This window comes from Theropithecus gelada, chromosome 3 (assembly GCF_003255815.1).
Source record: "Theropithecus gelada isolate Dixy chromosome 3, Tgel_1.0, whole genome shotgun sequence".
Lineage (NCBI taxonomy): Eukaryota > Metazoa > Chordata > Mammalia > Primates > Cercopithecidae > Theropithecus > Theropithecus gelada.
The window spans coordinates 52,412,310-52,438,182 of NC_037670.1; the positions used below are offsets into that span (position 1 = coordinate 52,412,310).

The 25,873-nt window shown below is 47.6% G+C and overlaps 1 long non-coding RNA gene across 2 annotated transcripts in view; it reads right to left on the reverse strand.

Annotated features, from left to right (window-relative positions):
• Positions 1 to 370: 370 nt before the first annotated feature.
• The window catches only part of LOC112621484, a 35,052-nt gene continuing 9,549 nt past the window's right edge, over positions 371 to 25,873 (reverse strand). The window contains exons 1-4 of one of the 2 annotated variants that reach the window (XR_003118735.1): positions 18,378 to 18,459; positions 18,037 to 18,154; positions 8,358 to 8,445; positions 371 to 656 (exon numbers count right to left, since the gene is read on the reverse strand). This is a non-coding gene — a long non-coding RNA (uncharacterized LOC112621484). Of the gene's footprint in view, positions 657 to 6,372; positions 6,650 to 8,357; positions 8,446 to 18,036; positions 18,155 to 18,377; positions 18,460 to 25,873 lie in introns of those variants that run through there. The other variant, XR_003118736.1, reaches the window with a different exon arrangement.

Sequence of the window (25,873 nt, forward strand, 5' to 3'; positions counted from 1 at the left end):
GATGTAAGGAATTTGGGACGATGCCTGCATTTCCTCTGCCCATTTCTACCAAGTCGGTCCTGTAATCCTGTTTAATTAATAATAAACATTGCAGGATTTTTTTCCCCCGCATTTGAATTATGTTTGAAATGTGACGGCTGGATGCTTCTTCTAAAAATGCTTTGAAAAATCAACCGTGTCAGAAATGAGTGATTTATCATCACTCAGAATGCTGGCAGGGGTTATCTCAGAAGAGGGGAGAATTCATGTTGCTTCCTGCTGGCATTTCTGCTACAGAGCCGGTCCGATTTGTTTTCTTCCTGTGCTCATGCATGGGGCAGCTTCTGCATGAGGCACTCCCCTCACTCGTTTTGTGTCTTTTTTTTTTTTTCTTTCTCCCAGGATCTGGCCAGGCCTTTGGAGGCCAGACCTCCCTGATGGCACAGCGGCAGGCAGGGGGAGGAAGGAGAGCCTCTGGGTCCTCGGGGCACTCCCTATGGTGCGCACCAGCCACCAGCCAATGTCAAAGGTAAGGAGAAAGGAGCTCTTGTGGTCTGGATGACTTCAAATAAGCTGCATCACACTGTGAAACGTTCAGTCTGCTGAGCTTCCAGGCCAAGGTTCCTGATCAGATTCTGTTCAATCACAAGGTACAGCTCTGCCATTCATAGTCTGCTCTGTTAGGAATATAAGCAATTGAGCACTTGCTATGGATCATACTTTTTTTTTTTTTTTTGAGACAGAGTCTCGCTCTGTCGCCCAGGCTGGAGTGCAGTGGCGCAATCTTGGCTCACTGCAAGCTCCGCCTCCCGGGTTCACACCATTCTCCTGCCTCAGCCTCCCGAGCTGGGACTACAGGCGCCCGCCATCACGCCCGGCTAATTTTTTGTATTTTTAGTAGAGACAGGGTTTCACCATGTTAGCCAGGATGGTCTTGATCTCCTGACCTCGTGATCCACCTGCCTCGGCCTCCCAAAGTGCTGGGATTACAGGCGTGACCCACTCCGCCCGGCCCTGGATAATGCCTTGTTCTAAGACCTTTATATGCACAATCGCACTTGATTTTCACAAAAGTTGGTATTTGTTGCATCCCCATTTTGCAGATGAGACAACTAAGATACACACACAACAAGCAAGAGGCCAAAGCCAGGAAAGTAACCCAAACAGTCCGATTCCAGAACCCAGACTCTGAGTCATTTCACTGTATTATTTATCATTATTAATAAAACTGGGTGTGGTAGATCATGCCTGTAATTGCAGCACTTTGGGAGGCTGACACAGGAGGATCTCTTGAGTCCAGGAGCTCATGTCCAGCCTGGGCAACGTAGTGAAACCCTATTGCTACAAAAAATAAAAACACGTAGCCAAGGATCTCCATGCCTGTGGTCCCAGCCTTGGGAGGCTGAGGTTGGAGGATCACCTGAGTCCAGGAAATTGAGGCTGCAGTGAGCCATGATTGTGCCACTGTACTGCAGCCTGGGCAACAGAGGAAGGGCCTGTCTCAAAAATAATAGTCTTTCTCAGCACTCTATACCAAGTGATGTGCCGAGCCCTCATAGATAACTGCATCTTTTACTCTTATATGATTGAGATCATTGTCCTTCTTTGACTGCTGAGGGAACTGAGGTTACCAGAGTGAAGTCAGTTGTCTAAGGAAAGTCTTGAACCAACACAAGGACCCAGGTCCTCCCAGACCCACAGCTCATTTTCAAAGTACTTACTTAGTGTTACTCTGCTCAAGTGACATGACAGATGGGTGGTGGGGGCTGCAGTCTTGATGGTGAGTTCTCTGGAGATCCAGCCTTTGGAACAACATAGATGCTCCAGTTTCAGATTTCTCACATCCAGTGTCTGTTCTGGGTTTTGTCCCCTTTGCTGCATTTAAGTAGCCCCAGTAGAGAAAGCCACAGAATGGTGATGTGAAAACAGCCGTGTGCACCGTTCCTCTCCATCACCCGTCAGATGGTTTCCAATCAGGAAGAAAAGCTGGCCCGTAGTAAATGCTGGAGAGTATGTGGGGCAGAGGGAGCGCTCATGACCTGCTGATGCAAATGCAGGTTGATCCCGCCTTGGAGCAACTGGGCAGTACCCGGTGAAGTTGAACCTGTGTGACCCCATGACCCAGAAATTCCATGGGTACATGTAGACCAGGAGACACACATGGCAGACTCATGGTTTGTAAGTGGGACACAGTGGGAGACAACTCCATGTCCATCAATGGGGGAAGGTGGACCAGACGCGGTGCATTCATAAGATAGACTTCTACAGGCAATTGAAATGGATAGACTAGATGTGCATCGATAACACAGGTAATTATAAAAAAATTCAATGTCGAGTGACACAAAACAAGTTCTAGGAACCTCAAAGCAGCCCAAACTATATTATAACAATATTATAGATTGTTCATGGGTACACCTATAAGAGGGTAGAGACACATCCCCGACTCAAGAGAGGGGAGAGGGGCTGACCTTGCATGTGGGGCTGAAAGGGACTTCACTTGATCTGTGATGTTTTGTTCACTATATATATATATTATTCATTTATTTTCTATTTATTTTATTTTGAGATGGAGTCTCGCTGTGTTGCCAGGCTGGAGTGCAGTGGTGCAATCTCAGCTCACTGCAACCTCCACCTCTTCAGTTCCAGCGATTCTCCTGCGTCAGCCTCCCAAGTAGCTGGGATTACAGGCACGCACCACCACGCCCACCTAATTTTTGTATTTTTAGTAGAGATGGGATTTCACCATATTGGCCAGGATGGTCTCAATCTCTTGACCTCGTGATCCACCTGCCTTGGCCTCCCAAAGTGTTGGGTGTGAGCCACCGAGTCTGGCCCACTTTATATTTTTGTAAATATAAATATATGAAATACATGAATTACAGGCTCCTGCCTGTAATCTCAGCACTTTGGGAGGCTGAGGCAGGAGGACCACTTGAGCCCTGGAGTTTAAGACCAGCCTGAGCAACAAAGAAGATCCTATCTCTACAAAGGAAAAAAAAAACCCCACCAAAACAGAAACTCAGCTGGGCATGGTGGTGTGCACCTGTGGTCCCAGCTACTTGGGAGGATTGCTTGAGCCCAGGAGACCCATGTTGCCATGAGCTGTGATCGCACCGCTGCACTCCAGCCTGAGTGACAGAACGAGACCCTGTTTCAAAAACAAAAACAAAAACCCAAAGACAGAAAATGTTGGCATTTGTCAGTTTTGGGTGGTGCGAACCTGGGAACATGTTCTGTTATTCTCCGCACTTTTTGTGTTTTGAACATTTCTAAAAAAAATAAAATAACCCATGTGAAACTACATACTGAATTTCTATGGTCCTCTTCTCCCGTGAATAGGGAATCTGTTTTGGAGTGGGTCTGGTGGCAGAAGGGGGCTGAAGCCAGCTCCTTGAACAAGTGAATTTCCTGCCAACACGCTTTCCTCGGCTGTGGCACAGAGGGAAAGCAGAGAACTGGCTGTGTTTGCAGTTGCATCTAGACCTTTTAAAAAAAATCGGGAAATGGAAGGAAAAACAAACATATACACGGGGGCGGGGGGGGGGGGGGGGGGGGGCGTGGAGAAAGCAAATCAATCAATAAATGCATTTCTTCTGTTCCTGACCTTAGATAATGTGCACGGATTAAGGGGCATGTCACTTGTTTTTAAAACCAGTGTTAAATATTAATTACGAATCATATGGCTTGACCCCAGCAGAGGCCACTGTCCCCCCTCCCTCGGGGCTCTCCCGGAGCTCTGAAAGCAGCCCAACCTCCTCTGCCACCGAGAAGCCAGGCAGATTTACATTAGGAATCACCATGATTCTTGTTCTTTCTATGGTGGTTACCGTGGACAAGACAATTATGGAAACAGAATTCATTGTTCGAACAGGCTGAGCTCATAATATTAGTGTGGATTTATAAAAACTCTTTTCTTGGCCAGGAATTAAAAATAGCTCATTCTCTCCCCACACACCCGTCTCTTTCTCTTGCCAGATTTAGAATCGAGGAACCTTGATAGTTTTCCTCCTAGTTAGTATTCCTGAGGCAACTCGCATTTGCAACACTGTTGAGAATCATTTTATTTTAAACACCAGTTCTTTCCACTATTCCTGCGAGGGAGTTCCAAGTTATTAGCTCAGTTTTAAACACAAGGAAAGGGGAGTGGAGAGGCTTGGGGCCTCTCCCAGGGACCAGGTCAGAGAAGTCTGCATGCTCAAGGAGAGTGGAATTTCAGTCCCTTCTCATCAGCTGCCTTTTCATCTGTCCTCAGTGTGTTCTCTGCCACTTTAGCATGTAAAAGATTTCAATGACCGGCCAGGCACGGTGGCTCATGCCTGTAATCCCAGCACTTTGGGGGGCTGAGGTGGGTGGATCACAAGGTCAGGAGTTCGAGACTAGCCTGACCAACATGGTGAAACACTGTCTCTATTAAATACACAAAAATTAGCCAGACATGGAACACACCTGTAATTTCAGCTACTCTGGAGGCTGAGGCAGGAGAATCGCTCGAACCCGGGAGGTAAAGATTGCAGTGAGCCGAGATCATGCCACTGCACTCTAGCCTGGGTGACAAAGCAAGACTCTGTCTCAGAAAAAAGGATTTCGATGATCATTTTTTTTTAAATGCACATGGAAACAGAACCCCCTGGAGTAGCCCCAGCCAGGAGCTGAACTCAGGAGTCCCAATGCCCTGTCTGTGGTTCTTGCAAGTCTTCTCCTCTGCACTGGGTTAAATGCTGTCCTCTCCCAAATTCATATCTACTTGGAACCTCAGAATAAGATCTTGTTTGGACAAAAGGTTTAATTGCAGGTACTATGAGCTGAGACAAGGTCATGCTGGTCACAGCCTCACATTCCAGGGCCACCTCTTGCAATTCCTACCCCTCTCTTGGTTTGATTTCTCCCAAAGCTGTTTCCTAAACCTCTGCTTCTCAAACATTAATGAGCACATGGGTCACCTGTGCATTGGCAGTTTTGTTTTTTTTTTTTGAGATGGAGTCTTACTCTGGCACCAAGGCTGGAGTACAGTGGTGCCATCTTGGCTCACTGAAACCTCTGCCTCTCGGGTTCAAGCGATTCTCCTGTTTCAGCCTCCTAAGTAGCTAGAACTACAAGTGTGTGCCACCACACCTGGCTGCTTTTTGTATTTTTAGTAGAGATGGGGTTTCACCATGTTGGCCAGGCTGGTCTCGAACTCCTGACCTCAAGTGATCTGCCCACCCTGGCCTCCCAAAGTGCTGGGATTACAGCTGTGAGCTGCCGTACCCTTAGCAGTTTCTGATACTACAGGTCTGGGTGGCCTCATTCTGCACCTCTCACAAGCTCCCAGGTGACGCCAGGCACCTGGTCTGGGGACCATACTTTGAGTAGCCTGGGTCTCACCATCACCTGTGACTCTAGCCCTGGCCCATCAGTGACTTCCTGGCTTCTGGGCTCCCCTCCATCAAATCCACAGGTTGCTAACACCACCTGATGTCCTCAGAGCAAAGTACCTATTGATGGCCGGTGATGGAGTAGGCAAGCACTTCGGGCTTGGGGAATTTAAGCTCTTTTATTGCCATGACTTTTATGTCCTCTCTGCATTTGAGAGCTTTGCAACTTCATTAGTGTACAGAGCACTGCTGAAAAAGTTTCTTGGTGGCCCCTCAGACCTTTTGATAAACAAACATTGTGAATGTAATCATCAGGTTGCCACCATTAAAAATTATAATTAGAGATGATACAAGCTGCCTGAACCTTTGATGAACACACTGCTTTTGTTTGGAACTGTTGTTAAATGAATAAGTAGGTATTTTTCTTGCAAAGCAATGTTCTTCCTGCTTAGATGATTTTCTTTTCTTTTTTGTTTTTTTTTTTTTGAGACGGAGTCTCGCTCCATTGCCAGGCTGGAATGCAGTGGCGTGATCTCTGCTCACTGCAACCTCCGCCTCCCAGGTTCCAGCGATTCTCCTCCCTCAGCCTCCTGAGTAGCTGGGACTACAGGTGCACGACCACGACCAGCTAAATTTTTGTATTTTTAAGAGAGACGGGTTTCGCCATGTTGGCTAGGATGGTCTTGATCTCCTGACCTTGTGATCCGCCCGTCTCAGCCCTTAGCTGATCTTTCTATAAGCTTTTCCTATGATCTTCTTATTTGCTTTCTTCCTAGAAGATCTTTCTACAAGTTTATTCTATTCTGCTGATGTCATTCATTTTGCATGGAACATTGCTAGTGGCGTCCAGGGGAAATCTTTATGTTTAAGGGCTGGGGGACGATGTTAGAAGCTATGATACAACTCAGAAATTATAAGAGGAAATAATTATTACAAGAGAAGAAATATCACACTTGTCTACACTAATGCACTTGACTGTCAAACAAAGAGATCTTTAAGATGATGCAGCACGCACCACGCAGGAGAAAAATGAGCAGAAAAAACTCGGCTACAATTTGTTCTGAGTCATATCTCTTATAGAAGGGACTGCATTCTGCTCTGTAATCATTTACTAAGAAAGTTGTTTGCAAATTAGAGAGGAAGGATTCAGGCTATGGAAACCAGCTCGAGGTCAGGTGTTGTGGGGTTGCCAGGGTTTGAGTTTTACAAAAAGAGTCTCACCCAGTTCGCACCCAGCGCGAAACAGATTCAAGGCACAATTTAGACAGAAGGTGAAAAGGAGATCCTCACTCTGGCATGGGCTGAATATTTGATACCTCCAAAGTCAAAAATAAGAACGGCTATAAGAAGAAAGGCAATAATAGCCCTATCAGAGTAATTTCATTGGGCCCTAATACACGCCGCGGGATAATTTGTATTGTATTTTAGAACTGGGAAAACAAGCTCAGAAAGGATATCTTCATGAGGTTGCTCAACTCATATGGGCAGACTTTTTTTTTTTTTTTAAGATAGGGTCCTGCTCTGTTGCCCAGGCTGGAGTGCAGTGGCACGATCTCGGCTCACTACAACCTCTGCCTCCTGGCCTCAAGCAATTCTCCTGCCTCACCTTCCCAAGTAGCTGAGACTACAGGTGCATGTGTCCACACCTGGCTAATTTTTGCTTTCTAATTTTTTTTTTTTTTTTTTTGGTAGAGACTGGGTTTGGCCATCTTTCCCAGGCTGGTCTCAAACTCCTGGGCTTAAGTGATCCTCCCACCTCGGCCTCCCAAAGTGCTGGGATTACAGGCATGAGCCACTGCGCCCAGCCTAGAGCTTTCTATCTCACATGTGCCTCTATTCAGGATTCCACCCTAGTTTTGGAGAAATAGATTCACATTCTGAGTAGTAAAGTTAAAACCAAGGATCTCATTCATGAATGTTACGTCACCTACAATTATTGCCAGGTTCTCCTTAATGTCATGTGTAGGCTGCCCAATACTTGATGCTCAAAACATATCTTAGGGAGGAGAAAAGGAGAAAAAAGAAGACAGGGAGACAGAACTGGAGAGACAGGAAGTGAGTTTTTTGATGAGGTTGACCTACATTGGTGAGAATACAGCACGGGTGATTTCAAGCTTTCCCTTCACTAATTTCAGCTTTTGCTGAGATGGAGTTTTGCTCTTGTCACCCAGGCTGGAATGCAATGGCACAATCTTGGCTCACTGCAACCTGTGCCTCCTGGGTTCAAGCAATTCTCCTGCCTCAGCCTCCCAAGTAGCTGGGATTATAGGCGCCCGCCACCATGCGCGGGTAATTTTTGTATTTTTAATAGAGACGTGGTTTCACCATGTTGATCAGGCTGGTCTCCAACTCCTGACCTCAGGTGATCCACCCACCTCGGCCTCCCAAAGTGCTGGGATTACAGGTATGTGCCACCATGCCTGGCATTTTTTTTTTTTTTTTGAGACAGTCTCACTTTGTTGCCCAGGCTGGAATACAGTGGTACGATCTCAGCTCACTGCAAACTCTGCCACCCAGGTTCAAGTGATTCTCCTTCCTCAGCCTCCTGGGTAGCTGAGATTATAGTTCCCTGCCACCAATCCCGGCTGATTTTTGTATTATTAGTGGAGACAGGGTTTCACTATGTTGGCCAGGCTGGTCTTGAACTCCTGACCTCAGGTGATCTGCCCACCTCGGCCTCCCAAAGTGCTGGGATTCCAGGCATGAGCCACCGCACCTGACCTTTTTGTTGTTTTGAGACAGGGTCTCACTCTGTCACCCAGGCTGGAGTGCAGTGGCTCAATTATAGCTCACTGCAGCCTTAACCCCTGGGCTCAAGCAATCCTCCTGCCTCAGCCTCCTGAGTAGCTGGAACTACAGGCATGCACCACCATGCCCAGCTAATTTTTTGTTGTTGGTGGTGTTAGTTTGTAGAGATGTAGCGGTCTTGCTATATTTCCTAGTGTATTAGTCTGTTCTTGCATTGCTATAAAGAACTACCTGAGATTGGGTAATTTATAAATAAAAGAGGTTTAATTGACTCACCGTGCCACAGACTATACAGGAAGCATGGCTGGAGAAGGCCTCAGGAAACTCACAATCATGGTGGAAGGCAAGGGTGAAGCAAACACGTCTTACACGGCCGGAGGAGGAGGAAGAGAAAGAGTGGGGAGATGCTACATAAACAACCAGATCTCGTGAGAACTCACTCAGTATCACGAGAACAGCAAGGGAGAAGTCCTCTCCCATGATACAATCACCTCCCATCAGGCCCCACCTGCAGCACTGGGGCTAACAATTCAACATGAGATTTGGGTGGGAACACAGATGCAAACCATATCACCCAGGCTGAAGTTGAACCCCTGGGCTCAAGCAATTCTCGTGCCTTGGCCTCCCAAAGTGTTGGGATTACAGGTGTGAGCCACTGCACTGGGCCAGGCTGCCTTCTTCTCACAAGGAGTGTCTACTCCCAAACCCAGTGCTGACCTTGTGGCCCTGCTCATGAAATGCTCCAACACCCACCCACCTTCCAAGCCAGGACCAGGGGAGCTTCCTGGCTCATTGCTCTCCCAACACACACACATTTCGGCCACCAAGCCCTGGCTCCAAACTTGTCCCTTCACTTTATCCCAGATGCAACATCTGCAAGCGGCAGCCATCCATTGATCCCGACAAAAAAAACTGAGGCATTGATTTCTCCCAATCTGCCCCCAGCCACAGACCAGATTCAGCTGAAACTGGCATCAGCTGGGCGGGATCTTCTTGAGTGGCTCCTTTTGCCTAATGGGCAGGGTCCAGACAGCCTAGCAGGTTTCATCAGGATTGCCACAACCAGGCCCTGTGGATGTCAGAAGCCTTTCGTATTCTCACTGGCCAGTCTCTGGACCGGCCCTGGTCTCCCAGCCACAACGCTTCCTCCTGCATCACCTTTGTGGGTGCCCTTGACAGACGTCTGCACTTTCCCCACCATGTACTTGCAACCTCCCTCCTCCGAGAAGCCCTCAGACCTCACTCTGGCCTGCAGCGAGGGGCTGTGGCTCCTCTAGGCCCCCAGGGCTCCTGCAGCTGCCCCTCCCCTGTTGCAGTCTCCACCTCACCGTGCTCCACTTGCTCCTTTCCAAGCCTCTTGTTCCCACGGCCCTGTGAGTGCCAGGAAGGATGACACACATCTCCCGTCTCTCCCCACCCCGGCCAAGACTCTGCCCCACAGACAGGCCTGATGTTTTCACACACATGGGAATTGCTTTAATCTGAGATGCTAAGACTTTGCAGACACAGGAATGACTGCCAGGAAGAAAGGAGTTTACACTCACTGACTTCTGAAAACTGGAGGCAGCCCACGCAGGGCTTCAGGGGGAAGCACCTGGGTGGGCCAGGAGTCAGAGAGATGGGGGACTAGTGGGGCTGTCCCCTCATTCAGATAATGCTCCCATCAGGAAACCACCATTGTTAAAAGTCCCCTTGTTTATTTCACTTTGCTAAGCCTTCCTTGCATGCATCGTGTATCTTTCAGATAACATTTCCCCATTTGCTTATGTCACAGAGTTCGCTAATTCCAGGCGAGGAAGAAAACATTCCCAATGAATGCAGACACACGTGCCCTCTATTGTGTTCATCCCGGGCTATTTAGTTATTTAATTATCAATTTATTATGCATTCATTATTAATTATTACTAGATATTATTAATTATTATTGCTAATTATTAATAACATAATCATTTAATTAGGTTATCAGGGTTCTCTGTTTTTGTCTTTGCTTTTTTTTTTTTTTTTAGAGACAGGGTCTCACTCTGTTACCCAGGCTGGAGTGCAGTGGCACAATCACAGCTCACTGCAGCCTTGACCTCCCTGGTCTCAAGGATCCTCCCACCTCAGCCTCCCAAGTAGCTGGGACTACAGGTGTGCACCACCACACCCAGCTAATTATTTTGTTNACAGGGTCTCACTCTGTTACCCAGGCTGGAGTGCAGTGGCACAATCACAGCTCACTGCAGCCTTGACCTCCCTGGTCTCAAGGATCCTCCCACCTCAGCCACCCAAGTAGCTGGGACTACAGGTGTGCACCACCACACCCAGCTAATTATTTTGTTGTTTTTTTTTTTTTTTTTTGTAGAGACAGGGTTTCGCCATGTTGCCCAGTCTTCTGGTCTCGAACTCCTGAGCTCAAGCAATCTGCCCCACTCGGTATTGGTGTTTTAAATGCTCAATGTTATGCAAAAATGCTTGGTGGATTGTCATACGGGGGTTGGAGACAACTTTAGTACTTTTTGGAAATTGCTGAGGGTGTTTGAATGGGTTGGGAATGCAGTTTGGTATTTCCCCCCCAATACAATGAAACATGGTATCTCATTATTCAAAAGCGTTGTCTACTTGTGACACGTTTCAAGGAGTAGGTTGGATTGATTTTTCACTCAGCAATCCAGCAGTAGAGTTTCAATTCATTATTTTAAACTGCTACATAGTATTCTATAATATGGATATGTCTAAATGAATCCAGCTACTCTATAGATGAAAATTTACTTTATTTGTTTCTATTTTCCCCCACTCCAAACAATACTATACCATCCTTGGTTGTTGCTTTTTCCTCCACTACAAACCATGCAGTAAAATTCATTCATTTGCCGGCCAGGCACAATGGCTCACGCCTGTAATCCCAGCACTTTGGGAGGCTGAGGTGGGAGGATCACCTGAGGTCAGGAGTTCAAGACCAGCCTGGCTAACATGGTAAAACCCTGTCTCTATTAAAAATACAAAAATTAGCCAGGTGTAGTGGCGTGCGCCTATAATCCCAGCTACTTGGGAGATAGAGGCAGGAGAATTCCTTGAATCTGGGAGGCAGAGGTTGCAGTGAGCTGAAATCGTGCCACCGCACTCCAGCCTGTGCAACAGAGCGAGACTCTGTCTCAAAAAAGAAAAAAAAAAAAAAAAAGAATCATTCATTTTCCTTGTCCCAAACAGTGCTACAATAAACATCCTCCTCTATGTTTTTCATGCGTCGTTGGTTTTACTTGCGTAGGATAGATTCCCAAAAGTGAGGTTTCTTGCTCAAAGAGCATGCATTTTAAATTTTAATAGACATTGTAAGGTTAATTTGTGTAAAGTTTAAAGCAGTTCACACTCATGAACAAGGAATTTGAGTACCCGGTTTCGCATTTTCTTGTGCCATTGCAAGTTACCTACTGTTCTTTTCATTTTCTAGACTAACAGATGAAAAATAGTATCCCATAATTAATTCGCACTTCCTTGACTGTTTGTGAGGCTGAGCAACTCTCTCTAAGCCCAAAAGGCAATGTTGATGTCCCCTTCTGTGAATTGTCTGTTTATATCTTCTTGGACTACTTTTCTCTAAAGTCTCGGTTTTCTCATCCATAAAATGGGGAAATGAGAGTATGTATCTCGCGGGAGTCATGAAGATTTAATGAGTCATTGGCCATAAAGAGCTCTGCAAAGCAGCTTGCAACAGAGAAAACATTATCATTGTCATTACGTGCTGGGTGCCAGACACATGGTGGCTATCAAATCTTTTATCTTTTTTCTCCTTCCTCCCTTCTGTGTGTGTGTGTGTGTGTGTGGTGTGTGTGTGTGTGGTGTGTGTGGTGTGTGTGTGTGTGTATATGTGTGGGGGTGTGTGTGGGTGTGTGTGTGTGTGTGTGTTCTCCATGCAGAGGGTTGGGCTTGGGAAAGAAAAAGGCCCACTTAAGATAAGAGAAAGACCGTATCTTGGGCTGGCTGGAGGCCGGAGCCAGACAGGACCACAGGGGCAGTGGAAATTGTCAGGAGCTAAGGTTGGGGAACGCAAAGTGGGAGTCACTTTGGCAGGAGCAGTTTTGGGGGTTGAGAAAAGAGGGTCTGGGCTGGGCACAGTGGCTCCTGTCTGTAATCCCAGCAATTTGGGAGGCCGAGGCAGGCGGAGAGTTTGAGCTTACCAGTTCAAGACCCGCCTGGCCAACAGGGCGAAACCCCATCTCTACTAAAGAAAAAAAAAAAATACAAAAATTAGCTGGGTGTGGTGGCACGTGCCTGTAGTCCCAGCTACTTGGCAGGCTGAGGCAGAATTGCTTGAATCTGGGAGGTGGAGGCTGCAGTGAGCCAAGATCACACCTCGCACCACTGCACTCTAGCCTGGGCGATAGAGCGAGACTCCATTGAAAGAAAGGAAGGAAGGGAGGAAGGGAGGGAGGAAGGAAGGAAGGAAGGAAGGGAGGAAGGGAGGGAGGAAGGGAGGGAGGAAGGAAGGAAGGAAGGAAGACAGGGAGAGAGGGAGGGAGGGAAGGAAAGTCAGTCTGATCTTGAGTCTTAACCATGGGAATAGTGAGGATGGACCACTTCCCGTGTTCCCAGCACTTTGCCTGGACAACATCCCAGTGATACGGGACGCGTCATTTCTCTCCATCTTACGGCTCAGAGGGGCTAAGCGATTTGTCCAAGGTTGCACAGCATGTGAATGGCAGAGCAGAAATGCAAACGTAGGATTTTCTAACCCCCAACCCCCGCATGCTCCACTACCCCATCTTAAGAGATTGCCTGACTTCTAAGCAGCCCTGCCCTTTGGCGGAGGAACCTCTGAACACCTAGGTCAGGCCGTGAAGCCCGACCGTTGGCATTTCTAGATTTCTCTGCTAGAATTTTAGGAAGAAAGTTGGAAGCCCCCAGAGTCATTGTGCAGCCTTCTGTATTTCTATATCAAGTAGGAGATGCATTTGTTACCACACTAATTAGAGCAGAAATTAACTGAAATGCTGAGTTTTAGCAGAGAGTGAATTGGCTGCAGGTGTCAGTAATTAGCAAAAAATGAGTCATTTGATGTTTGTAGACACACAGCCTTCTCAACTTTGATTCAAAAATAAACTTCGTGGGCACATTGTTCTGAATCACTCCTGCTAATGCATGTGTCTATCTTAATGTGGCAATTCAGTATAAATATTTTAAATAAATCAGTAACGTTGCTTTTCAGTGGCAGTACACACATGACATTTTCTGTACAAAAATGGAGTAAGGATAAAATATTTTTAGTAAGATCGGCAGAAACCTGAAAAACAGCCATACAGAAAGTACTGTTTCCTTGCTCTTGCTTTTTTTCCCTCTCTCTTTCTTTTGGTTTCTTGGAGTATAAATAATTCACCTTCAATATCCTGTCCTGAGCAGGGAATGAGCAAATAAAATAAACAGAATACTGGTGAGTACCTGTAGGGTTTGGGAATGGCATTAAAAATCTCCCTTAAACTAGACATTCTCCTGTTAGTTCACTGCTTGGGAACAGCGTGAGTTCTGAGGTGGGTGGAGTAAAAAGGAAACTTACACAGAGGTAGACGGAGCTGTGTCTTCTAAAGCAAAATCTATTTACTTATCAAACTAGATAAGTTGGCCAATTATGAGATACGAGAGCATCTGTGTGTAGAGCAGGTGGGAACAGAAGCCTGGAAATTATTTTTCCTCATGAACAGCAGTTGTGTGCACGTTGGGGTGTGTGTGTGTGTGTGTTTGATGTGTATGTTTGTGTGTGTGCATTTTAAGGCTTAGGATCAGTGCTTGCATTAACTGTAGCCCAACAGGGGACGTCCCCACCATGAAAAATGGAATACAAGTGTCTCACTCTCTCCTTTTTTTTAGAGACAGGGTCTCACTCTGTTTCCCAGGCTAGAGTGCAGTGGTGCAATCAATCACAGCTCTCTGCAGCCTCAAATTCCTGGGCTCAAATGATTCTCCCACCTCAGCCTCCCAAGTAGCTGGGACTATAGGGGCACACCACCATGCCCTGCTGATTTTTAAAATTTTTTGTAGAGATGAGGTCTTGCCTGTGGTGCCCAGGCTGGAGTGCAGTGGTGCGATCGTGGCTCACTGCAGCCTCAAACCCCTGGCCTCAAGTGATCCTCCTGCCTCAGCCTCCTAAAGGGCTGGGATTACAGATATGAGCCCCTGCATCCTGCCTGGTGTCTCACTCTTGAGCAAGAGAGGTGCCTGGCCCCTCCCACCCCCTGGCTTGGTTCTAGAGCATCCTGCTGCTCTGTCTCTGAAGCATGCATCTGCACACGAGCAGGTCTTGGGTTGACCAGGGTGGGGTGTAGGAGGAGACTCTCCTATGGCCTGTGAAAAGGTGAGGGGACTCTGGCCCCAGCCAGCCTGACAGCTTTTGTGCTTAGAAGTTGGCTGGTCAGTGATGTAGGAAGAGTTGACTCAACACATTCTCTTCCACACCTTGGCATCCTTGAGGTTGACTAGTTGAATGGATTGAAACAAAGTGAATGGGTTTAAGTCCATGAATTCATGATTCGTAAAAAAAGAAGAAAAAAATCCCTCATTGGTCACCTTTGGAGGATAGTAGGATACCCCCTCATTATTTTGAAAACTGGTCAGTAAAAGGGAAAAAAATTTAAGCATTTATCCTACCTTTCTTACGGCAATGATACATCAGCGTGACCAAATGGTTGATAAGGGGAAGGTCCTTGTTATAGAAGTATTCTAGCTAATTAAGGAAGAGGAATGTAGAATTTGAATATCAGCATTTTACATGTCCTAATGAACTAACGGATCTAAGCAATAACCATTAAAGAACGTGAACAACCTCTAAAAACGACACAAACCAAGCACTCTGTGCCCCCCAGTGGAAGGACAGGACACTACACTATGAAATATTCTTGCCAAACCCCAAAAACTGAATGTGATCAACACTAGATCCAACTACTGAGCTACAGAAAATGAAGAGGACAGAAGAACCTGTCAAATGACACCATGGAGATGTCATCATCGAAATCCAGACTGTGGCCTGTAATCCCAGCTCTTTGGGAAGCCAAGGTGGGTGGATCACTTGAGGCCAGGAGTTGGAGACCAGCCTAAGCAACATGGCAAAATTCCATCTGTACAAAAAATATAAAAATTATCTGTGTGTTGGCATATGCCTGCAGTCCCAATTACTCTGGAGGCTGAGGTGGGAGGATCACTTGAGCCCAAAAGGTTGAGGCTGTATTGATCCATGACTGTGATACTGCACTCTAGCCTGGGGCACAGGGCAAGACCCTGTCTCAATAATAATAATAATCGCAGACTGTGCAGGCTGTGGCTAGCTCTATAGGACAAATAATCCAATTTTTTCATTAAGTGAATTGTAAGGAAAAGAGGGAGAGGGTAATAGGTTAAAGAAGGCAAACAGACCCAACTGCCCATCACAACATATGGATCTGATTTAGATCCCAAAGCAGATTTTAAAATAATACGAGAAAAAATATCTATGAGACAAATCAGGGAACATTGAACACTGCACATATGATTAAGGAATTATTGTGAATATCTTTAGCTGTGATACTGGTATCGTGCTTGTGTTTTTGAGAGATGCATACTGAAATATTTACATATTAAGTGACAGAATGACTGAAATCTGCTTCAAAAGAATCGAGGGCTCATCTAAAGTGGGTAGAGGAACAGATGAAATGAGATTGGCCCTGAATTGAAAATTATTAGGGCTGGGCGTGGTGGCTCATGTTTGTAATCCCAGTACTTTGGGAGACCGAGACCAGAGGATCACCTGAGCCCAGGAGTTCCAGACCAGCCTGGGCAACATAGAGAGACCCTCTTCCTGTACTAAAAAAAAAAAAAAAAAAAAATTAACCAGGTGTGATGGCTTGTGCCTGTTGTAGTCTCAGCTACTGGTGGGGCTGAGGCAAAAGGATCACTTGAGTATGGAAGTCTAGGAGGTCAAGGCTGCAGTGAGCCCCGATCACATTACTGCACTCCAGCCGGGGAAAGAGAGTGAGACCCTGTCTCAAAAATAAAAAAAATGAAGAACTACATTTCCTTTCTGGAAACACACACACAGGCAGATGTGTTCCATGAATCCCAATACCTGGGACAGGGAGAGGCGGGATCTCTGCAGTGTGGGATGATTCTGCGCCTCTGAATGACGCTGAGTGGTCTGGGTGGAACTCTGGAGATTTTCCATCTTCCAGAGCGGAAGTCGGCATGCCTTCCGTAAAGGACCCGACAGTGAATATTTTAGGTCTTTCGGGCCTTATCATCTCGGTCACAGCTACTCAGATCTGTGCTGGTTGCCTGACAGGGGCCAAAGACAATATATAAATAAATGGGTGTGTCCCTGTTCCCACGAAACTTTATTTACAAAAACAGGCAGCAGACTGCATTTGCCCTGAGGCTGCAGTTTGACCAGCCCTGTCCCGTTGCTGGACAACAGAACGTTCTGTGATGACAGAAATGTTATTTCTGTGCCATCCAATATGGGAGCCATTAGTCACATGCAGTTACTGAGCACTTTGGATGGGGTTAGTCGGACTGAGGAACCAGTTTTTAATTTTTATTTAGTTTAAATTAGTTTAACTTTAAAAAGTCACATGGAGTTAGTTGCTACCATGTTAGACAGCACAGTTCTAGAGAGCCCAGCCCAGCCATTAAAAAAGAGGAGAGGCGGGGTGCACTGGCTCACACTTGTAATCTCAGAACTTTGAGAGGCTGAGGCAGGAGGATTGCTTGAGGACGGGAGTTTTAGACCAGCCTGGGCAATATAGCGAGACTCCGACTCTATAAACAAATTTAAAAATCGGCCAAGTGTAGTGGTGTGAGCCTGTAGTCCCAGCTACTCAGGAAGCTGAGGTAGGAGGACTGCTTGAGCCTAGGAGTTCCAGATCAGCCTGGGCAACACAGTGAGACCCTATCTCTACAAAAAGTATAAAAATTAGCCGTGTGTGGTAGCATGCAACTGTAGTCCTAGCTACACCCCACCACAGCCCCCTGCCCAGCCCCATCTGCCCTCCCTGTGGCTGAGCCTGACTGAGAGTGAAGTCCATTAAATCAGTGGCCACCTCGTCCTGCGAAGGGAGGTCATTCTCATCCTGGCTACTCTGGAGGGTGAGACAGGAGGATCACTTGAGCCTGAGAGGCGGAGGTTGCAGTGAGCCAAGATCGTGCCACTGCCACTGCCCAGTGAGCCTGGACAACAGAGTGAGACCATCTCAAAAAAAAAAAAAAAAAAAAAAGAGGAAGAGGAGACACAGCCCAGGAGAAAGAAGTGATTTGTCTAGACATGGCTCCAACGTTTGGGTTCATGCTTCTCCCTACACCACGGTGTGAAGTTGCCTGAACTCCAGAACCACCGAGGAATGAGGCGGGAGACCTGGGCTCTGATCCTCAGGCTGGGACCTGGGGAAAGTCATTCACCTTTAGTGTTCTGCTGTGTCTCCATTTGTATGAGGACCACACCCCAACCTCCTCTCCCCGTTCACCTGTAGGGGCTGCCAGGGGGATCACAGGAGACAAAGTAGGCAGAGGCCCTTTGAAAACTTCAAAGGGTCCCGGGAGTTTCCGGATGTTCTGCATTAATTTATCTAATCCAAGGTAGGAAAGCAAAACGTGGGCTGCGAAAGACGAAAGACGGGAGGGAAGTCGGGTGATTCATTGTTTGGCTGGAACTCTCGCGGGTTAAATCTCTCTTTCAGTGAATTTCCTGGGGAGAATTCAGGGCCCTGTTCCAGCTAACAAATTCATCCCTTTGCTTTGACTCTGAACCAGATTCTGGGATGGTATCAAAGCCAGCCTCCCAGGAGTCGCCTGAGAACTGTCTGGTTCCCGAGCTCTCCGACCCTCCTGCCTCCACTCTGCAGATGCTCCTGCTCCCATCTCCCCGGAGCAGACCCCACCACACACCCCTGCTCAGCCCCGTCTGCCCTGCTTGCAGCTGAGCCCGATTGAGAGTGAAATCCTTCATTAAATCCGTGCCCACCTCGTCCTGCAGAGGGAGGTCATTCTCATCCTCATTCTCCTTTCCAGAGAAGGATGTGGGGGAAGGCAGGGAGGGCAAAGGCAGGGAGGCATCCTCCTGTCCAGAACTGATTCCCCTTCTGAAAGAAAGAAAGGCAAAGATGTCCCTGAAGGGGACATTAAAACTCTCAACAAGACCCTCAGCCTGGGAGTCTTCTTCCCAAGGTCACGGTCAGGCCTGAGAGGTGTTCTCAAAGACCCGGCGTGAAATCCTTTTCCTAGACAAAGATGATTCCAAGCGGGAAGGGGAGCGGGGGGCCTTGCACAAGGCAAGTAACTAGGCCTGTGGGATCAAGTTTGTACTGTCTACCCTCCGTCAAACGCTGTGCTTGAAACGGTTCATGTTTTTTAAAAGGATGGCACTCTGACTCCCTCCATTCCGCTCTGCCCCATGATGTAATTTAGAAATCACGAGAGCTCCCAAAAAAAAAAACAACAATGAAAAAAACCAGCAACAAAAATCCCCAGCAAGATGTGCTCAGAGACCTTCGTCTGCAAATGTTTTTGCCAGATGCTGAGAATCTAGGCAGAATCCGGAGCAGTTTTTATAGGGATTTGATGTTTTGTTGTTGTTGTTGTTATTGTTGTTTTTTGAGACAGAGTCTCGCTCTGTCGCCCAGGCTGGAGTGCAGTGGCCAGATCTCAGCTCACTGCAAGCTCCGCCTCCTGGGTTCACGCCATTCTCCTGCCTCAGCCTCCCGAATAGCTAGGACTACAGGCGCCCACCACGTTGCCTGGCTAGTTTTTTTTGTATTTTTTTTTTTTTTAGTAGAGATGGGATGTTTAACTCACCACGGAGAGGTCCCTGAACTCTCCCTGGAGAAAAAGGAAGTCGATGGAGTTGTTTGTAGGGAGAAAACTACAGCATGATGTTGGAGGGATCGGGGATCCTCCTTCAAGGGTTTAGGGGGCTCTGGGTGAGGGCCTTTCTGGACAGTTTCTTCCCTTGGCAACAGGAAGCCAGGATCACAGAGGAAAAGGGTCCAGCCCAGACTTGGAGCTGGCCCCTTTGGAGGAGCCTTAGGGGGTATCTGTTAAACAGGAGCAGGTGAGCCTGTGTTACAGGACCCGATCCGGACCCCAAGAGGGGGTTCTTGGATCTCATGCAAGAAAGAATTCGGGGCGAGTCCACGGAGTAAAGCGAAATCAACTTTATTAGGAAAGTGAAGGAATAAAAGAATGGCTATTCCGCAGACAGAGCAGCCCCGAGGGCTGCTGGTTGCCCGTTTTTATGGTTATTTCTTGATGATATGCTAAAGGAGGGGTGGATTATTCATGCCTCTCCCTTTTAGATCACATAGGGGAACTTCCTGACATTGCCATGGCATCTGTAAACTGTCACGGCGCTGGTGGGAGTGTAGCCGTGAGGGTGACCAGAGGTCACTCTGGTGGCTGTGTTGGGTTTGCTGGGGTATTGCCAGCTTCTTTACTGCAACCTGTTTTATCAGCAAGGTCTTTAGCACCTGTATCTATCGCCGACCTCCTATCTCATCCTGTGACTTAGAATACCTTAACCGTCTGGGAATGTTGCCCAGAAGGTCTCGGCCTCATTCTACCCAGCTCCTCTTCAAGATGGAGTTGCTCTGGTTCAAATGCCTCTGACATCGGGGTGGCGGGGTTGCCCTGCCTGGCTTCTTAACTTCCTGGCTCAGAACCCAAACCTGTTGCCTCTGGCTACCCAGCCAGTGGGACTGTGACAGCTGGGACAGGAGAGCCACTCAGCTTATAAACACCTGTGAGCAGGTATCCAGTAGCTAGGGGGAGAAGCGGTGGGTAGCCACAGGGTTTCCCCGCTTAGGCAGGAAAGGACTGGCTTCCCCACCCACCCCACCCCCACCACCACTTTCTGGAACTTTCCTTAAACAACTGCTGGGCTGTTGCTATTTGCTGCTTCCCTTCTTTTCTTGTTAAAACATTTTATATTTTAAATTTGTTTGCAGACCATTTCCAGAAAAAAAAATAATATGTGTGTGGGCCACATTTGTCATCTTGCAAATCGTATTTATTTTTTATTATTAGAGATTGCAACGTGTGCCTCACCGTGCCTTTTTCTTCTTAGTAAAACTAAACAGTTTAGTTTAATTTGGCTACTTAAAAAACACGTAACTCACATATCTGAGGCACTTAGAGTTACCAAAGTCATAGAGATGGAAAGTAGAAAATAGGTTACCAGGAGCTGGGAGGAGGGTGCCATGGTTCATACTGAGTGTCAACTTGATTGGATTGAAGGATACAAAGTATCGACCCTTGTGTGTCTGTGAGGATGTTGCCAAAAGAGATGAACATTTGAGTCAGTGGCTGGGAAAGGCCGACCCACTCTTAATCTGGGTGGGCACCATCTAATCAGCTGCCAGCATGGCTAGAATAAGAGCAGGCAGAAAAATGTGAAAGGAGAGACTGGCCTAGCCTCCCAGCCTCCATCTTTCTCCCGTGCTGGATTCTTCCTGCCTGCCAAGTTCTTCAGTTTTGGAACTCGGACTGACTCTTCTTGTTCCTCAGCCTGCAGACAGCCTATTGTGGGACCCTGGGATTGTGTAAGTTAACACTTAATAAACTCCCCTTATATATATTCCATTAGCTCTCTCCCTCTAGAGAACCCTGGCTAATACAGAAGGGGAGATGAGAGGTGGCTGAATGGGGACAGAGTTTCAGTTTGGGAAGATGAAAACATTCTGGAGGTGGATGGTGGTGATGGTTGCCCAACACTGAATGAGTTTAATGCCACTCAAATGTGCACTTAGAAATGGTTACAATGGGCTAGGCACAGTGGCTTATGCCTGTAGTCCCAGCTACTCAGGAGGCCGAGGCGGGAGGATTGCTGGAACCCAGGAGTTCGAGGCTGCAGTGAGTTATGATTGCATCACTGCACTGCAGCCTGGGTAACAGAGCAGGATCCTGTCTCTTAGAAAATGGAAATAATAACAATAATAATAATATAAAGAAGAAATTATTAAAATGGTAGATTTTATGTTATGTATATTTTAGCACAATTAAAAAGAGCATAAACATAACCAGTAGGCATTTTGGTGCCTTATTAAGATGCTGTGTGTTTAAGCTTTTGTGAGGCTGGTGTGTGTGTGTGGGTGTGCGTGTGGGCATGTGTGTTTGTTGTTGCTGTGTTTTATTTTCCCTGGCTGACTTGGTGAGCTCTTCATTGAAAAATCAGTCTTTCCAAGCCCATTAATATATTCTTTAAGTCTGAGGGAGAAATTATCTTTTTTAACATTGTATTTTTTAAAAGGAAATTTTTCATGGCTTTCATGAGCTGGACAGTCAAAATTCACACGGGGGCTCTTTGGACCACTCTCCTTTATTTTTTTTTGAAATAGAGTCTTGCTTTGTTGCCCAGGCTGGAGTACAGTGGCATGATCTCAGCTCACTGCAACCTCCACCTCCTGGATTCAAGTGATTCTCCTACCTCAGCCTCCTGAGTAGCTGGGATTACAAGCACCTGCCACCACACGTGGCTAATTTTTGTATTTTTAGTAGAGATGGGATTTCTCCATGTGGGCTTGAACTCCCGACCTCAGGTGATCCACCTGCCTCGGCCTCCCAAAGTGCTGGGATTACAGGCGCGAGCCACCGCGCCTGGCTGCTGGACCACTCTCCTTGAAACAGTTTTGTTCAATCCCTTTTCTCCTCTTGGCAGCGGCCACAAAATGGAGTCAAAACGTTCTTTACTGCCTGCCTTGTTGATTCACACCTGTAAACCCACAGCTTTGGGAGGTGAGAAGATGGCTTGAGGCCAGGAGTTTGAGACCAGCCTGGGCAACATAGCGAGATCTTGTCTCTATAAAAAAATTAAAAATTGGCCGGGCGCGGTGGCTCAAGCCTGTAATCCTAGCACTTTGGGAGGCCGAGACGGGCGGATCACAAGGTCAGGAGATCGAGACCATCCTGGCTAACACAGTGAAACCCCGTCTCTACTAAAAAATGCAAAAAAAAAAAAACTGGCCGGGCGGGTTGGCGGGCGCCTGTAGTCCCAGCTACTCGGGAGGCTGAGGTAGGAAAATGGCGTAAACCTGGGAGGCGGAGCTTGCAGTGAGCTGAGATCCGGCCACTGCACCCCAGCCTGGGCGACAGAGCAAGACTCCGTCTCAAAAAAAAAAAAAAAAAAATCAAAAAAAATTCCAAAACAAAACAAAACAAAACAAAAATGAAGACCCCAGAATAGAGTGCCTGGAACAGAGTTGTCCTCAGTAAATGTTGGCTATGATGATTAATCATAGTCTTTATTGTTATTGAAATTATCACTGCGACCGGGCGTGGTGGCTCACACCTGTAATCCCAGGACTTTGGGAGGCCAAGGCAGGAGGATCACTTGAGCCCAGGAGTTTGAGACCAGCCTGGGCAAGATAGGGAGACCCCATCTCTACAGAAAAAAGAAGAAAGAAAAAATTAAAAAGAAAAGAAATACTGGCCAGGTGCAGCAGCTCATGCCTGTAATCCCAGCACTTTGAGAGGCCAAGGCAGGCAGATCACCTGAGGTCAGGAGTTCGAGACCAGCCTGGTCAACATGGTGAAACCCTGTCTCTACTAAAAATACAAAAATTAGCCGGGCATGGTGGCGGGCGCCTATAGTTCCAGCTACTTGGGAGGCTGAGGCAGGAGAATGGTGTGAACCTGGGAGCTGGAGGTTGCAGTGAGCCGAGATTGCGCCATTGTACTCCAGCCTGGGTGACACAACGAGACTCCATCTCAAAAAAAAAAGAAAAGAAAAAAGAAAGAAAAAAGAAATGCTGCGCCGTCACTTCAGACCTGGTGATAATCTCTTTTCTTCTCCACCCACCCACCCACCCACCCAGTTGTATTTCCCATGGAGCCCAGTAGAGGGCAGAGGGTAGCATCTTAAGCATGTCCCAGGTGGGTAGGAGGATGACAGGGGATTAAGGAGCTTCTCTTATTTTTTGTCTTGCGTTCTCAACACACTTGCTTTCTCTCCTGGAGGGTGTCATCTCTTACCCACGCTGTGGAGTACATGCCTTACTTTACCCTGTAAGTAGCCCAGCTCGAAAAGCCGCCATTTCTTTCCCATGAGCAAGGGGCCTCCCCTTTTGGGGCTTTTCCTTTAGATTGGGCAGGTCTGGAGATTCCTTCCCTTCTTCCCTCCTTGGGAGGGGGTGCTGTTTAGCTTGGGTTCGTGAACCCCAGTGATATGGTTTGGCTGTGTCCCCACCCAAATCTCATCTTGAATTCCCACGTGTTATGGGAGGGTCCTGGGGGAGGTAATTGAATTATGGGGGCAGCTCTTTCCCATGCTGTTCTCGTGATAGTGAATAAGTCTCACAAGATCTGATAGGCTTTTTTTTTTTTTTTTTTTTAGACAGAGTTTCACTCTTGTCACCCAGGCTGGAGTGCAATGGCACCATCTCAGCTCACTGCAACCTCTGCCTCCCAGGTTCAAGTGATTCTCCTGCCTCAGCCTCCCAAAGTAGCTGGGATTATAGGCACCCACCACCATGCCCAACTAATTTTTTTGTATTTTCAGTAGAGACCGGGTTTCACCATGTTGGCCAGGCGGGTCTTGAACTCCTGACTTCAGGTGATCCACCCGCCTCGGCCTCCCAAAGGGCTGGGATTACAGGCATGAGCCACCACGCCGGCCAAGATCTGATAGTTTTATAAGGGGGAGTTTGCCTGCAGAAGCTCTCTTTGCCTGCCGCCATCCATGTAAGATGTGACTTGCTCCTCCCTGCCTTCCACCGTGATTGTGCCTCCCAAGCCGTGCGGAACTGTGGGTCCATTAAACATCTTTCCTGTATAAATTACCCAGTCTCAGGCATGTCTTTACTAGCAGTGTGACAATGGGCCAGCACACCCAGAGAAGCTCTTCTCAAGTCATGAGAAGCACACAGATCACGTGAAAGTCCCAAGGGCATACGTGGATTCTGACTCAGGAGGTGCAGGTTTTGAACCAAGTTCCAGGGAATGCTTGCCAGTACATGGACAACCACCCCTGCTGCAAGTCTAAGACCTTCAGAGTATCATTGGCCAAGACCCCACAGAACCTTGTGTGTGGGGAAGACACAAGAGTGGGCTCTGACCCCAGACACTACTCACTGGGCCCGATAGGGAATGTGGCAGGCTTGTCACAGCTCCCAGTCAGCGGAGAAACCCCTCTGGCTACAAGAGCCATATGCTCTGGTTTTATGGTGAGAGAGGAGCTGGTAACCACAGAGGATGGAGTGGACTGGCTCAGAAGCATGCAGGACCAATTAGGAGCACTCCTCAGATTCTCTGCAATGCAAACTGCCTAGGGCATCAATAAGGCCCCAGGGAGTGCTCCGGGCGAGAGAAGGTTCAGGACACACCTCACAAAGTCCTGTCTGCTTTCTGTTCTTTGAAATGTTCCCTTCTAACAAGGAAACAGAAATGACTTTTGCCTTCTCTCTGCTCAGTCCAAGTATAACCAGAACTTTTTCTTTCTTTCTTTTTTGAGATAGGGTCTTGCTCTGTCACCCAGGCTGGAGTACAGTGGCGTAATCACAGCTCACTGCAGCCTCTACCTCCCAGGTTCAAGTGATTCTCCTGCCTCAGCCTCCCAAGTAGCTGGGACTACAGATGTGTGCCACCACACCTGGCTAACTTTTGCATTTTATTTATTTATTTATTTTTGGTAGAGATAGGGGTCTCACTATCTTGCCCAGGCTGGTCTTGAACTCCTGGGCTCAAGTGATTCTCCTGCCTCGGCCTCCCAAAGTGCTGGGATCACAGGTGTGAGCCACCATGCTCGGCCTAACCAGGACTTCCTTGGATTCACATATGCCTGGCTCCTGGGAGGAATGAAGTGAATTCTTACCTGCTGGGGAATAGAGGAGGGGCACAGAGCCTGTGTTTTTACACCAACGACTGTGTGGTGCCCTACAGACCTGCCTTTCCGTGCCCAACCTCCTTCTTTGACCAAGACAAAACTGCAGGTTCACTGTGGCAGGTGATTGCAATGGACAGAGGGTTTGTTCCTGTCCTCCATCTACCAGTGGTGACACTTCCTTCCCCCCTCAGCTCACCTGCTCCCCCAGCTCTTTGAAGAAATCTCAGTAATTCACTGAGATCAGAGTCTATCACCCAAGCATCTGAAATTGTAGCACACCAGGGAGCCTGCCAAGAAGGCCTACAATCAGATAACACATTCCAGCCGGGAGACCAGAGACCGTTCCAGAGGAAGGGTTAAGCTCCCCAGGTAGTTAGTGGAAATCAAAGAACTTCATGCTCTCATTATCTCATAACAAACATATCAGGTTAATAGCTGTCGCTGCTGCTCTAAACCACGTGTGTTGTGTTTTATGAGTGCTGACATGGGACGTTCTTTCTCCCACCATATCTACAACTTGACAGTATCGTCGTGGTTCGGTGCTGGAGTCTCCTAAAGTGTTTTGCATACTGTCTCCTGCATGTTGCCTAGAAGGATTTTAAATAATTGCTGTGTTTAATGGGAACTCCTTCCTCTCTCTAATCCCCTCCTGTAGAAAAGCTGGCCAGTGTGCCCGGGGGCCATATTTAGAGTAGGAATGAAAGTGGAGCGTGGAGCATCCCAAAGACTGTCCGCTTGTCCTGAGCTGGCCGGGAGTGACAGTGGATGTCCGGCTGTCCCGGACCACCCCTTCCCATGGCTCCTCCAGCTTCCTCTCTCCTGCTTGCACCCTGGAGCTTCCTTCCAAGCAGGATGGGGGTGGGGGTGACAGAGATGGCCCTGGAAGGCAGGGACTGACTGTGGGGGACCCACAAGTCTTGTCAGGCCCCTCCCTTCCCGTCAACCCCTGAGTGATGCTGGGGCCCCTGGGCAGGTGCTTCCAGGGCTT